Here is a 13,165-nt window from a genome sequence, read left to right on the forward strand (position 1 = left end):
CCAGAATTAGCTTTATTTCATTTTATATAAGCATGGGCACTATAACAGTAATAATAATCTCCTATTTGATAGGCAGATGAAGTGGCTTGGATCGGTTTATTACCATCATTTTGTGCATGTTGCCTTCACAGAAAGCAACAGCAGAAGAAAACGTTTATTCATAGTGTCAAAACTTATTGCAACTTTATTTCCTTCTTCTGGTATGTTACATATTTACAAATGTCAAGTTGTATGTTTATCCTGAACAAATGCTTTATCACATGAACAAGACAGAGCTGCAGTACCACATAGGGGGCAGCAGTGTACTGCTCCGTGCGCGCCGCTGTCTGCTCAGTGACCGGGCAAGTTCCCAAGGCTCGCTCTCCTTGCGGCATCTCGCGTTGCACAGCAACCACGTATACACAACAGTGAGCGTCATCCAGCGCTGTGCACGCAGGAAGGTGAGATGGAAGATTGCTAGAAGTATTATATGGGATTTATACAATCTGTATCAGAAATGTGCACTATGCATGACATTTATGCACTGTATAAGGGATATGCATACACTATATAGGATAAACTCATAATCTATTTGGGAATTATACATTATATATGGGAATTATACACTATATATAGTTATTAAATAATATATATGGGGATTATATGCTATGTATAATTATTATAAACTACATATAATAATTATACATTATATATGGGAATTATACAATATATATATATATATATATATATATATATATTATAGGCATTATATACTATATGTAGGTATTATATAATATATATGGGGATTATACACTAGAGAGAGAGATAGGGGGAATTATACACTATATATAGTTATTATATACTATATGTGAATTATACACTATATGTAGGTACTATATAATATATATGGGAATTAAAAACTATGTATAAGAATTATAGAATATATATATATATATATATATATATATATATATATATATATACACATACATATACATGTATATATATATATTAATATTATTTTTTATACATGCTATCCATTCTATATGGGAATTGTACACTATGTATGAGATTTATACCCTATATAAGGGATGTGCACACTATATATGAGAAGTATACATTCTACATGGGAATTGCATATTAAATATGGGGAAGTGTACACTATATATGGGCATAATGGACGATATATGGGAATCATGCATTATGTATAGGAATTATATGCTCTATATATAGCCTATTTCACATGGGCTTTAGCTTCTATAAGAGCAGTGTGAACAGTGAGCTTTTACAAAGCATTTGCAGAGTTTTCATCAAGCTTTGTTGAGCTTTTTAAAGTACCATTCAGCTCCATTTTGTAAATGTTGAACACAAATCCTAATAGGAGTGCTGATTGCCACTTTAACCACTTCACTACTGGACACTTTCACCCCCTTCCTGCCTACGCCAATTTTCAGATTTCAGAATGGTGACACTATGAATGACAATTGCACGGTAATGCAACACTGTACATAAAGGGGAACATTATTCACCTCAACTACAGCAATGCAGCGCCTTCGAGCTCCCCGCCCAGCCACTGACATCTTCGAGCGGCCAGCTTCCAGGTCTCGATCGCTGGCCACTGTCATTGACTGGACAGGGATTGTGTCACTCCCAAGCATGTTCGAGAGTTAACTCAGATTCAGCATTGCTGAATTGTGCGGCGCACTTTACAGGGGCGGACAGGCGGGTAAATAGCTTTAATGCAGAAGAGACAAAGCATATCTCTTCTGCATTAAAATTCCCTGCCTGTCTGACAGTTATTTTCAGTTCCACTGACATTTTTTGTATTTTTTTGTGACAGATAGAGATTTATTTTGGTGATATTTAATCACCACTGCGTTTTTCATTTTTTGCTAAATAAATAAGAACATTTTGAAAAAAAATGTTTTTTCCTTTCTGGTATAAAATTTTACAAACAAGTAATTTTTCTTCTTCTTTGATGTGCGCTTATGAGGCTGCATTGATGAGGCTGCACTGATGGGCACTGATGAGGTGGCACCGATGGGCACTAATAAGTTGTGCTGATGGGCACTGATGAGGCTCCACTGATGAGGTGGCACTGCTGGGAACAGATAAGCTGCACTGATGTGCACTGATGAGGTGGCACTGCTGGGAACTGATAAGCTGCACCGATGTGCACTGATGAGGGGACACTGATGAGGCTCCACTGATGAGGCAGCACTGCTGGGCACAAATAAGCTGCACTGATGGGCACCGATAAGTGGCCTTGATGGGGCTGCACTAATAATCAGGGCACTGATGAGGCTGCATTGATGATTTAGGCACTGTGTATCAGTGTAAATCCTGTACTCACTGTGTCCCTCACAGATCGGCTCTCCTTTCCTGAAACGCTGTCTCTGTGTGAGGAAAGAAGAGCTGATAACCAGTATTTCAAAAGATTTGGCGACCCATCAGAATTTGTAACGAAATTGACATTCTGTTGCCGCCATCTTGCTACACCCCTCACTCCTCCACAGTAAAGATACAATAAGAAGGGGGCAAGCAGACATCTTGTTACACTCACCAGAGTTTTGCATTTCACACTAACACTTTCTAACAGTAAATGGAGCTTATATGGTAAAATACAGTATTTAGAAATCCAACTGACTGTTTACTTGTTGAATTATAAAAGCAGCAATGTTCTGTCAGATTAGCAAACCTATGAGATCAGCAGGTTTACCGCTGCTCAGAGGCGGCTCTTTAATTAGGCAAATTAGGCGATTGCCTTAGGCCTCGCCCACAGAAAGGGCCTCGCCATCAAGCGATTGCCTAATTTGCCTCTGAGGTGTTGTGCTGCACTGTCTGCTGCGGTGTGGAGTGTGGGACAGACTCTCAAGCGGCGGGGTGAGCGGGCGGCGGGCGCGCTGCACACAGCTGCAGACAGTGCAGAGTGAGCTCCGCGGCGGTGGACGAGGGGGGTGATAAGAGTATTGTATGTCTGTGTAATATGCATGGCTTAGGCTGCCTGCGTGTCCAATAGCAGCAGCGCCGTCCTCCGAGTCCTAGCCCTTCCTTCCCCTAACGGCGGCCCCATTGCATGCCGGGAATTGTAGTTCTCCCACAGAGCACAGGCACATAGACTTCAACATGGCCGTCTGGTGCCTGTGCTCTGCAGAGACTACAACTCCCAGATTGCACTGCAGGGCAGAGCTAGAACATCATGTGTTGCTTCTCCAACTGAGTCCTGCTGCCTTTACCAATTTGTCACCAAGGCGAGGAGCAGGAGCAGGTACATATATATATGAAAAACCTAACAACAATGCACCCCCACCAAATCTAAGAGTCCAAAGGCCATATTAACTCTGCATTGACAAGACAGTTTTATTTTCACACATTCTAAAAATAACTTTTCATCTGCTTTACTGAGGATGCTTTACAGTGGCTGCGTTTGATGGCACAGTGGCTGCAATTGATGAGCACAGTGACTGCGTTTGATGGCACAGTGGCTGCATTTGATGGCACAGTGGCTGCATTTGATGGGCACAGTGGCTGCGTTAGATGGCGCGGTGGCTGCGTTTGATGGCACGGTGGCTGCGTTTGATGGCACGGTGGCTGCGTTTGATGGCACGGTGGCTGCGTTTGATGGCACAGTGGCTGCGTTTGATGGCACAGTGGCTGCGTTTGATGGCACAGTGGCTGCGTTTGATGGCACAATGGCTGCGTTTGATGGCGCAGTGGCTGCTTTTGATGGCGCAGTGGCTGCGTTTGATGGCGCAGTGGCTGCGTTTGATGGCACAGTGGCTGCGTTTGATGGCACAGTGGCTGCGTTTGATGGCACAGTGGCTGCGTTTGATGGCGCAGTGGCTGCATTCGATGGGCGCAGTGGCTGAGTTTGATGGCACGGTGGCTGCGTTTGATGGCACGGTGGCTGCGTTTGATGGCACGGTGGCTGCGTTTGATGGCACGGTGGCTGCGTTTGATGGCACAGTGGCTGCGTTTGATGGCACAGTGGCTGCGTTTGATGACACAGTGGCTGCGTTTGATGACACAGTGGCTGCGATTAATGGCACGGTGGCTGCTTTTGATGGCACAGTGGCTCCTGTATCATTGTCTGCACACAGTCTCTGACCATCTCCTGCATCTTTGTGGCATGATTGTCTGTCAGCACCCTGTCAGTGGCTCCAACTTTTCATACCGTGTTAGCCAGGTAAGAGTTTGCTTGTCATTACCATAATAAAACCGTCTCCTGTATCATTGTCTGCAAGTCTCTGACCGTCTCCTGTATCATTGTCCACACACAGTCTCTGACCATCTCCTGTATTATTGTCCGTACAGTCTCTGACCGTCTCCTTTATCATTGTCCACACACAGTCTCTGACCATCTCCTGTATTATTGTCCGTACAGTCTCTGACCATCTCCTGTATCATTGTCCACACACAGTCTCTGACCATCTCCTGTATCATTGTCCACACACAGTCTCTGACCATCTCCTGTATCATTGTCCACACACAGTCTCTGACCATCTCCTGTATCATTGTCCACACACAGTCTCTGACCATCTCCTGTATCACTGTCTGCACAGTCTCTAACCGTCTCCTGTATAATTGTCTGCATAGACTCTGACCGTCTCCTGTATCATTGTCCACACACAGTCTCTGACCGTCTCCTGTATCATTGTCCACACACAGTCTCTGACTGTCTCCTGTATCATTGTCAACACACAGTCTCTGACCATCTCCTGTATCATTGTCCACACACAGTCTCTGACCATCTCCTGATTCATTGTCCACACACAGTCTCTGACCATCTCCTGTATCATTTTCCGCAGTCTATGACCATCTCCTGCATGATTGTCTGTCAGCACCCTGTCAGTGGCTCCAACGTTTGATACCGTGTTAGCCAGGTAAGAGTTTGCTTGTCATTACCATAATAAAACCATCTCCTGTATCATTGTCCACACAGTCTCTGACCATTGCCTGTATCATTGTCTGCACAGTCTCTGACCGTCTTCTGTATAATTGTCTGCATAGACTCTGACCATCTCCTGTATTATTGTCCACACAGTCTCTGACCATCTCCTGTATTATTGTCCGTACACAGTCTCTGACCATCTCTTGTATCATGGATGTGAGGTCGGTGACTGTCCTTTAGCTGGGTTGGACTGTCCCTAAGCTGGGCTGTCTCTTATCTGGGACTGTCCCTTATCTGGGACTGTCCCTTAGCTGGATTGGATGGGTCGGACTATGTCCCTCAGCTGGGTTGGACTATGACTATATCCCTCAGCTGGGACTGCCCCTTAGCTGGATTGGACTGTGCCTTAGGTGGATTGGATTGTCGCAGTCCCATAGCTGAATTGGACTGTCACACTCCTATAGCTGGATTGGGCTGTCTCTCAGCTGTATTAGGCTGTCCCTCAGCTGGATTGGGCCGTCCCTTAGCTGGGTCGGACTGTCTCTTAGGTGGATTGGAATGTCACAGTCCCATAGCTGGATTGGCCTGTCCCTCATCTGATTGGCCTGTCCCTCATTTGATTGGCCTGTCCCTCATCTGATTGGCCTGTCCCTCATCTGATTGGCCTGTCCCTCATCTGATTGGACTGTCCCTCATCTGATTGGACTGTCCCTCAGCTGGGTCGGACTGTCCCTTAGCTGGGTCGGACTGTCCCTTATATGGGACTGTCCCTTAGCTGGTGTGGCAAAAGGCTTGTATGCAGCTGGACACTGCAGTAAAACATTTGGAGGCCTTCCTGTGCTGGCTGAAAGAATATCACCAAAATGGCTTTAATTCTGCCATTGTTACTGCCAGAGAAATTGCTGAAGAAATGGACATTCCAAGGGCATTTCGACAGTGCAGGATACGCAGGACCAAAAGAATGTTTGATTATGAGTGTCCAGATGAAACAGTTGTTAACCCTGCAGACAGGTTTAGAGCAGAATATTTCAATGTTATTGTCGACAAGATTCGTGCTAGTGCTGAGCCTCGCTTTGAAGGTTTAAAAAGCTATGTCAGCAATTTGGGGTTTTTATATAATATCTCCTCTTTATGCATAAAATCTGAGAAAGATCTATTAGAAAACTGCAAAGAACTTGAAGCGCTACTTACTTTACCCAATTCTTCTGATTCTGACATAAGAGGTCTGGAATTGTATGAAGAGCTACGAATGTGTATGCGTACTGTACCTCCAAAATTGGATATGTTCGGTTCCTTGAAATACCTCATTGATAACAACAATTTAACTGATGTTTATCCAAACATCTATATTGCATTGAGAGTCATCTTAACAATTCCAGTTACGGTTGCATCAGCTGAGAGGGGCTTTTCAAAACTAAAATTAATAAAAACATACTTAAAGCGGTAGTAAACCCGCATTTTTTTTTTTTTTTTTTAAAACCTGCAAAGCAAAAGGCATAATGAGCTAGTATGCACCGCATACTAGCTCATTATGAAATACTTACCTTAGAACGAGGCCCCGACATCTCGCCCGATCCACGCCGAGGAAGCCGACATGCTCCCTCGGCGTCTCTTCCGGGTATCGCGGCTCCGGCGCTGTGAGTGGCCGGAGCCGCGATATCGTCACTCCCGCGCATGCGCGCGGGAGATTTAAATCCGGCCGGACGAGCGCTGCCGGATTTTCGCGGAGAGAACCCCCTTGTGCGCATGCGCCGCTGCAGTCAGCGCATACCGAGGGGAATATCTCCTAAACCGTACAGGTTTAGGAGATATTTTTTTTACCTACAGGTAAGCCTTATTATAGGCTTTCCTGTAGGTAAAAGTTAAAAAAGTGGGTTTACTTCCACTTTAAGATCAACTATGAGCCAAGAGAGATTATCTGCCTTAGCAGTTTTGTCCATTGAACGTGATCTGGCTTCAAAATTAAATTATTTATCTGTGATAGATGAATTTACAACTGCCAAATGTAGGCGAATGTTTTGAAACTTCTGATATTGAAACATTAAAAAAATGTACTACAGTTAAAACTTCCCAGGGGGTTTGTGTATGAGCCCCAACTATAGTTAGCACATATATTGTGGTATTGTATATTGAAACAAAGGTTTTTTTTTTTTTTTGTTTTGATTGGCTTTCAGTAAGTGCCTGAGAAAGGACCCTGGTATAAGTCTAATCTAATAGGGCACTCTTACACCAGGCTGTTTTCCTACAGGCACCCTAAACAGACACCTGTTCAGAATTGACAGGCATTTGTTGGAGCAGCACCATGGTAGTTGCAGATCAAACAGAAGCAGCTTCTTTGGCTGCACAGGATAGCAGGACTTAAAGAGGAAGTAAACCCTGATGGGTTTACTTCCCCTTTCATTCCCTGCAAAGGCAAAGCATAATAGACTACTATGCATCGCATAGTAGTCCATTATGTGTCACTTACCTGACACAGGAGCCAGCGAAGTCACCGCTGTCCCCTGTAGTCCGGCGCATCCATGTTGTCGGTGGGGTCTTGCAGCTCCGCCGCTGTCGTTCGGCGAAGCCGCGATGACGTCACTCCCGCGCATGCGCACGGGAGCCGACACGCGCGGCAGCTCCGTTCTTGGAAATGCCGCGCTCAGTGCGCCTGCGCGCTGCTGTCTACGCCGCATGCACCATAGACAGCGGTGCCTGTCTTCGGGCAAATATCTCCTAAACCGTATAGGTTTAGGAGATATTTCTTGGACCTACAGGTAAGCCTTAGGGCCGGTTCACACAGCGAGGCGCGGCGAGGCGTCTCCGACTTGCCTCGCCGCGACCTGCGGGGATCTCAGCGGCGACTTGCAGAGGACTTCTGTATAGAAGTCAATGCAAGTCGCCCCCGAAGTCGCCCAGAAGTAGTACAGGAACCTTTTTTCTGAGTCGGAGCGACTCGAGTCGCTCCTCTCAGAACGGTTCCATAGTACTGAACGGGGGCGACTTGCGGGAGCGAGGCGAGGCGAGCCGTGTCGCCTCGCATCGCATCGCTGTGTGAACCGGCCCTTAATCTAGGCTTACCTGTAGGTCAAAGTGTGTTGTAAGGGTTTACAACCACTTTAATTTTCTGACTAAAGTTCCAATTTAAGTTTTTTTTTTATTGATGTTTTGCTAAAGAATACAAGAAACTGAGTTATTTTGTTACTTGAAAAATATTGCACTTTATACCTATTATGTTCCATGCACTACTGAGAAAATTTTCAAAGTTACATATTTATATGTTTTTATGTTTTACATTTTTGTAAAAAAATCACATTAAACAGGTTATGTTTTAGAATATGTTGTAAAATTACTTTTTTTTTGTTTTATACTTTGTTGACAAATTCATTTATGAGACAGCACAAAGGATAATGAGTAGGCAGCTGCACAATTTGATCTATATCTGTGTGCGTGTAGCATATATACCCACCCTATGTTTAATGATATGTGATTAAAGAATAATTGGCTAGAGAAATTTATAGAAACTGTGAATTCATAGTTCATAGGATTTAAGTTAATATATGCATTCATGCAGTTAATTTTTATCATTTTTATAATATTTTTCCCATTATGGGCGTGAGTGGGGCCTCATCTCTAAGTTTTGCCTAAGGCCTCAGAAAGTCTAGAGCCGCCTCTGCCGCTGCTTTTAAAATTGAACATCTAAACAGTCTGCCAGATTTCTAAATACTGTATTTCACTATATAAGCTCTGTTTTCTGTTACAAATAAGTGTGAAATGCAAAACTCTGGTGGGTGTAACAAGATGTCCTCTTGCCTCATTCTTTGTGTATCCTTACTGTGGAGGAGTGTGGGGTGTAGCAAGATGGCGGCAACAGAACGTCTCTTCCGTTACTAATTCTGATGGGTTGCCTAATCTGATGTAACTCCGGCAAAGGGATTCAGTCTCTTTACACTGTGACAAGCTGTGATTGGACACAGCTAGTCACATGGTAAAGGGCTGCTGTGATTGGCCCTTTATCTCAATCTGTTATTTGCTGTTTTCAAGGTACACAGCAGTCACAGAGCATGCCCAAAGCATGCCCCAGGGGACATGTGGGAGGCATACACATAAGACTATGTCTAAGGATGTCCTCCCAGAACTGGAGAGCCGTGCTGTCACCATTTTTCAGCTATTGCACAGTGTTAAAGTGGTTAACCAAGCTGCTAGCAGACTCCAGCACTACTTGAAGCTTGTTGAAAGCTTTCACAGGCTGATAACCTGGGCTCATAGGAAGTAGGTTGAATGATGCTGGTTATGAGATGGAACACTTCTAGTTTCAAGAAAAAAAGTTTTGTTTGAGACATCTCTGGATTGAAGGTGAATATTTTAGCAATATTAGCCAGAAAAGGCTAGTTTTGTTATGATCTTTAACGGGCTATTCATTTTTATCCTATTATTTTTGGATTGAGTTTTGCTTTATCTAAAATATGATCAAGAAATTTTTGCATGTCAGACTTTTTATATGTGATATTAAATACATAAGAAATGTACTTATAGCTCTGGGTAATTGACTCTGAACAGTGCGCAATCCAGACATCAGGTCAGCGGAGTGAGCGTGTCCTCCTGCGGAGGTGAAGCGAGGATGATTATGGCTTAGTAAGGGGCTTTTGTCCCAGCTTGCTGTCCTCGGTAATAGGCAGTGCTGAGAATTATACAAGTGCACGACATGAAAACCTGTGCAGCCATTCACGGTAAAAGGTATGCAATGACACTAAAATCTGGACAAACCAGGTTGCCTTCCTGATTTAAATAACAGTACAAGGCTATGTGACTATCAGCTTGTTAAAAGAACAGGTGGCGATGGTTTATTTCTTGCGCTGTGGTGTAAGGCTGACCAGATGTATATCGGCACGTCATCCAGATTTAGCTAAGGTAGTTAATAAGACTGAGTTCCTAGACCAATCATAATTATGAATAACTGCTAAAGGCATCTTCTTTTTTTGTTTTTCAAATACCCTACTGTAGAATGTAAAGTGATTCCAGCATCATCTGCAACTGATGGATGTAATTGTGACAGTGAGTTCCTTCGAGGTTCAGGATGCCAATTGTCCTGGATTTGGGACAGTCCTGCATCTTTATCCCCTGATGATTGGTCTTGGGTTGTGCCCACAGAGTGCTCTTTGAGTAACTGAGCAGGTGCAGTAACCCCAAAATGTAGTAGCTGAGGGAAACATGGCTGCAAGTGGGTGGTTCCTGCATAATTAGGGGAGTGGCCACCAAAGGACATCATCTCGGTGGGTTGGGCAAGAAGCCGGGGGTCGATCTCCGCAGGACTACCCAGAAGGTGGGTGTATCAAGTATGGGTGGAGGGTGAGGGTGTCTGAGGGGAAAAAAGTATGCAAGAAGATATGTACCCACACCAGGGGCAAGGCATTTCCAACAGCTTCAAGAATATGTGCACTTTTAGACAAAGCACACGTGTTCTTGTTGCCCCTGTCTCCTCAGCTAATCAATTTCACCCTTCTCCTATGCAGATCCATACTTACCATGATTTGATGCCTTTGGACTCAGGAGTCTGTTTACATCTCAGGCTGCATGTTCTATATCCTCTCCCCACTCCTGTGAATTAGAGCCTGGTAGATGTTTATGGGGCCCTCCCTACATTTCTACCTGGGGCTCTACTGGCATGAGCAGTAGACAGAGGGACGGGGCGGGATGTAAACAATATCCAGAGTCCGCAGGTGTCAGGTCATGGCAGGTATTCATCTGTGGTGTGGGAGGGTGGGATATGTTACGTCAGTGGAGGGATGGACAAAAAGAATAAATGCACTTTGTCTGCATATGAGAGCAGACAATGAGAGCAGAACCAAGGTCAGGTCACCTTTAAGTAATGTAGTGAGAGTAGAGGTCAGATCAGCAGTAGACCAGGGGAGTGTTGCGGTGGGCGGAGGAGTCCTCTGATGTCACGACTCCGCTCACCGAGGCCGGGAATAAGAAACGCCCACTAGTTTGGCGATATTATGGGGCAAATTACAGCTGAGGGAGTGAGTATTAAAACAAAATGATACATGCAGGAGGCATGTATATCATTATAGATATTAACTATGTTAATATCTTGCAAATAATGGTAGTGGGTTTACATCCACTTTAACAAAGACCCAGTTGGGCCACAACACGTAGCCTGGTTTAACAATGTGCGCTTCTGATTGTTTGCTGGCAGTAGAAATTCTGATCCTCCGATGTACATCACATTGCCTGCTTCTTGAGCGGTAACATTGATTATGATTGCAAAAATCAGAAAACATGAGGAATTATCTGCTATGCTTTACACTGTTTTCCTGCCTACGTAATTCTTACATCCTTGCTGCAAACTGCAATGCTTCTCCATTCCTTTGATCCCTTCCACATTTCTTGTTTGGCTTCCATGCTCACCCATGACTGTGCCTACTATTCTATAGGTTCATATTCCCTTTCCCTTCCATCACTTCCTGGCCTGCCTCCCAATTTGCTTTCCAATATAACACATGCTCAGTGCAACCCACGTTGCCTGAGCAACTTCCTAGTTCTCTGAGCTCCTGTTTGCCTAGTGTTTTATGTATTCAGTGTCTGACTTCCAGTGTGCCAACCCCGGCTTTGACTTCTCTGCCACCTGCCCTGACCTCATCTTGTTTCTTAGATCAAGGCTCAGTGTACATTATAGGTCAAGGATGTCCTAAATGGACAAAGCAGATTAATTTAAATTCTTAAATTATGTATAGCTTATGTTTCAAGAAAAAATGTGTGCCACATGCTATTCGCATCACCAAATACAGATCCAAAGCTCCCAACTGTCCCTGATTTCGAGGGACTGTCCCTCAATAAGATAAAATTCTCTCTGTCCCTCTTTCCTTCTCATTTGTCACACATTTTGGTCTGATCTATATAGTTGTATATAAACTGCACTATTTATCTATCAAAACGTGTTTCCCAGTGCTAAACCTTTCATCCAATTTCTAAATTGCTGCAATTATAAATTCCAAAAGCCAATATAAAGGAATAGTAGAGGTAAAAAAAAACGTATCTGTGGGTTTGCCAATCTTTTTTTTTTTTTTACAATTCTCTTTTAACCACTTCAGCCTCGGAAGGATTCACCTGCTTTCTGACTAGGCCTTTTTTTTGCGATACAGCACCCTTTAACTGACGATTGCACGGTCATGCAACGTTGTACCCAAATAAAATTAATGTCCTTTTTTTCTCACAAATAGAGCTTTCTTTTGCTGGTATTTGATTGCCTCTGTGCTTTTTCTTTTTTTGCGTTATAAACAAAAATCCCAATAAGACAAATCTGGCACAGAGTGACACTTTTTGGGTACCAGTTATATAAAAATGCACTGGTTACTGTATTAATGACACTGGCAGGGAAGGGGTAAACACCAGGGGCAATCAAAGGGTTAAATGTTCCCTAGGGAAGTTCTTTCTAACTGTGTGGGGTAGTGTCACACTGAAGGAAAAGAGAGATCCGTGATTCAGCCTAGCTGAATCACAAGATCTCTCTTTTCCTTCCTGACAGATCCGCCGTTTGCCTTGTTTACACAGGCAGAAGGCTGATCTGTCTCTGTTGTGAACGTTCACGGCAGCCATCACGACCGCTGGACCTGCTGATTGGCTCCCGCTGTGTCCAATCAGTGGCACGCGCAAGGCCCCTAAACCACGTTTATGAAATCATGTACAGGTACATGATTTTGCGCAGCCGGGCTGCACTGCCGCAGTAAATGTACTTGTTGCGGTCCGGCAGCAGTTCAACTAATACTTTGTTGAAGCACCTTTTGATTTTATTACAGAACTCGGTCTTTTTGGGTGAGTCTATCAGCATGGCACATCTTGACTTGGCAATATTTCCCCACTCTTCTTTGCAAAAACACTCCAAATATGTCTTTTTGAGGGCATCTCCTGTGCGCAGCCCTTTTCAGATCACCCCAAAGATTTTTGATCAGATTCAGGTCTGGGCTCTGGCTGGCCATTCCAAAGCTTTAATCTATTTCTGGTGAAGCCATTCCTTTGTTGATTTGAATGTATGCTTTGTCATGCTGACAGATGACATTCCTCTTCATTATTATTATATTATTTTACAGGTTTTATATAGCGCCAACAGTTTGCGCAGCACTTTACAACATGAGGGCAGACATTACAGTTACCTTACAATTTGATACAAGAGGAATCAGAGGGCCCTTCTCATTAGAACTTACAATCATGTTCAGCTTTCTAGTAGAAGCCTGAAGAGTTTGTGCCAATATTGACTGGTATTTGGAACTGTTCATAATTCCCTCTACCTTGACTAAAACCTCTGTTCCAGCTGAA

At 43.9% G+C, this 13,165-nt stretch overlaps 1 protein-coding gene across 2 annotated transcripts in view; it reads left to right on the forward strand.

Annotated features, from left to right (window-relative positions):
- The first annotated feature begins 354 nt into the window (after positions 1-354).
- Positions 355-13,165, forward strand: part of ARMC3 (armadillo repeat containing 3) — a 128,478-nt gene continuing 115,667 nt past the window's right edge. Inside the window, exon 1 of one of the 2 annotated variants that reach the window (XM_077490960.1) lies at positions 355-440. The gene's annotated coding sequence lies outside the window, so the exon portion shown is untranslated. The remainder of the gene's footprint in view (positions 441-13,165) is intronic. The other variant, XM_077490961.1, reaches the window with a different exon arrangement.

The sequence above is a fragment of the Lithobates pipiens genome, unplaced genomic scaffold (assembly GCF_037356315.1).
Source record: "Lithobates pipiens isolate NorthernLeopardFrog02 unplaced genomic scaffold, aLitPip1_a1.2 Scaffold_19, whole genome shotgun sequence".
NCBI classification, from domain to species: domain Eukaryota; kingdom Metazoa; phylum Chordata; class Amphibia; order Anura; family Ranidae; genus Lithobates; species Lithobates pipiens.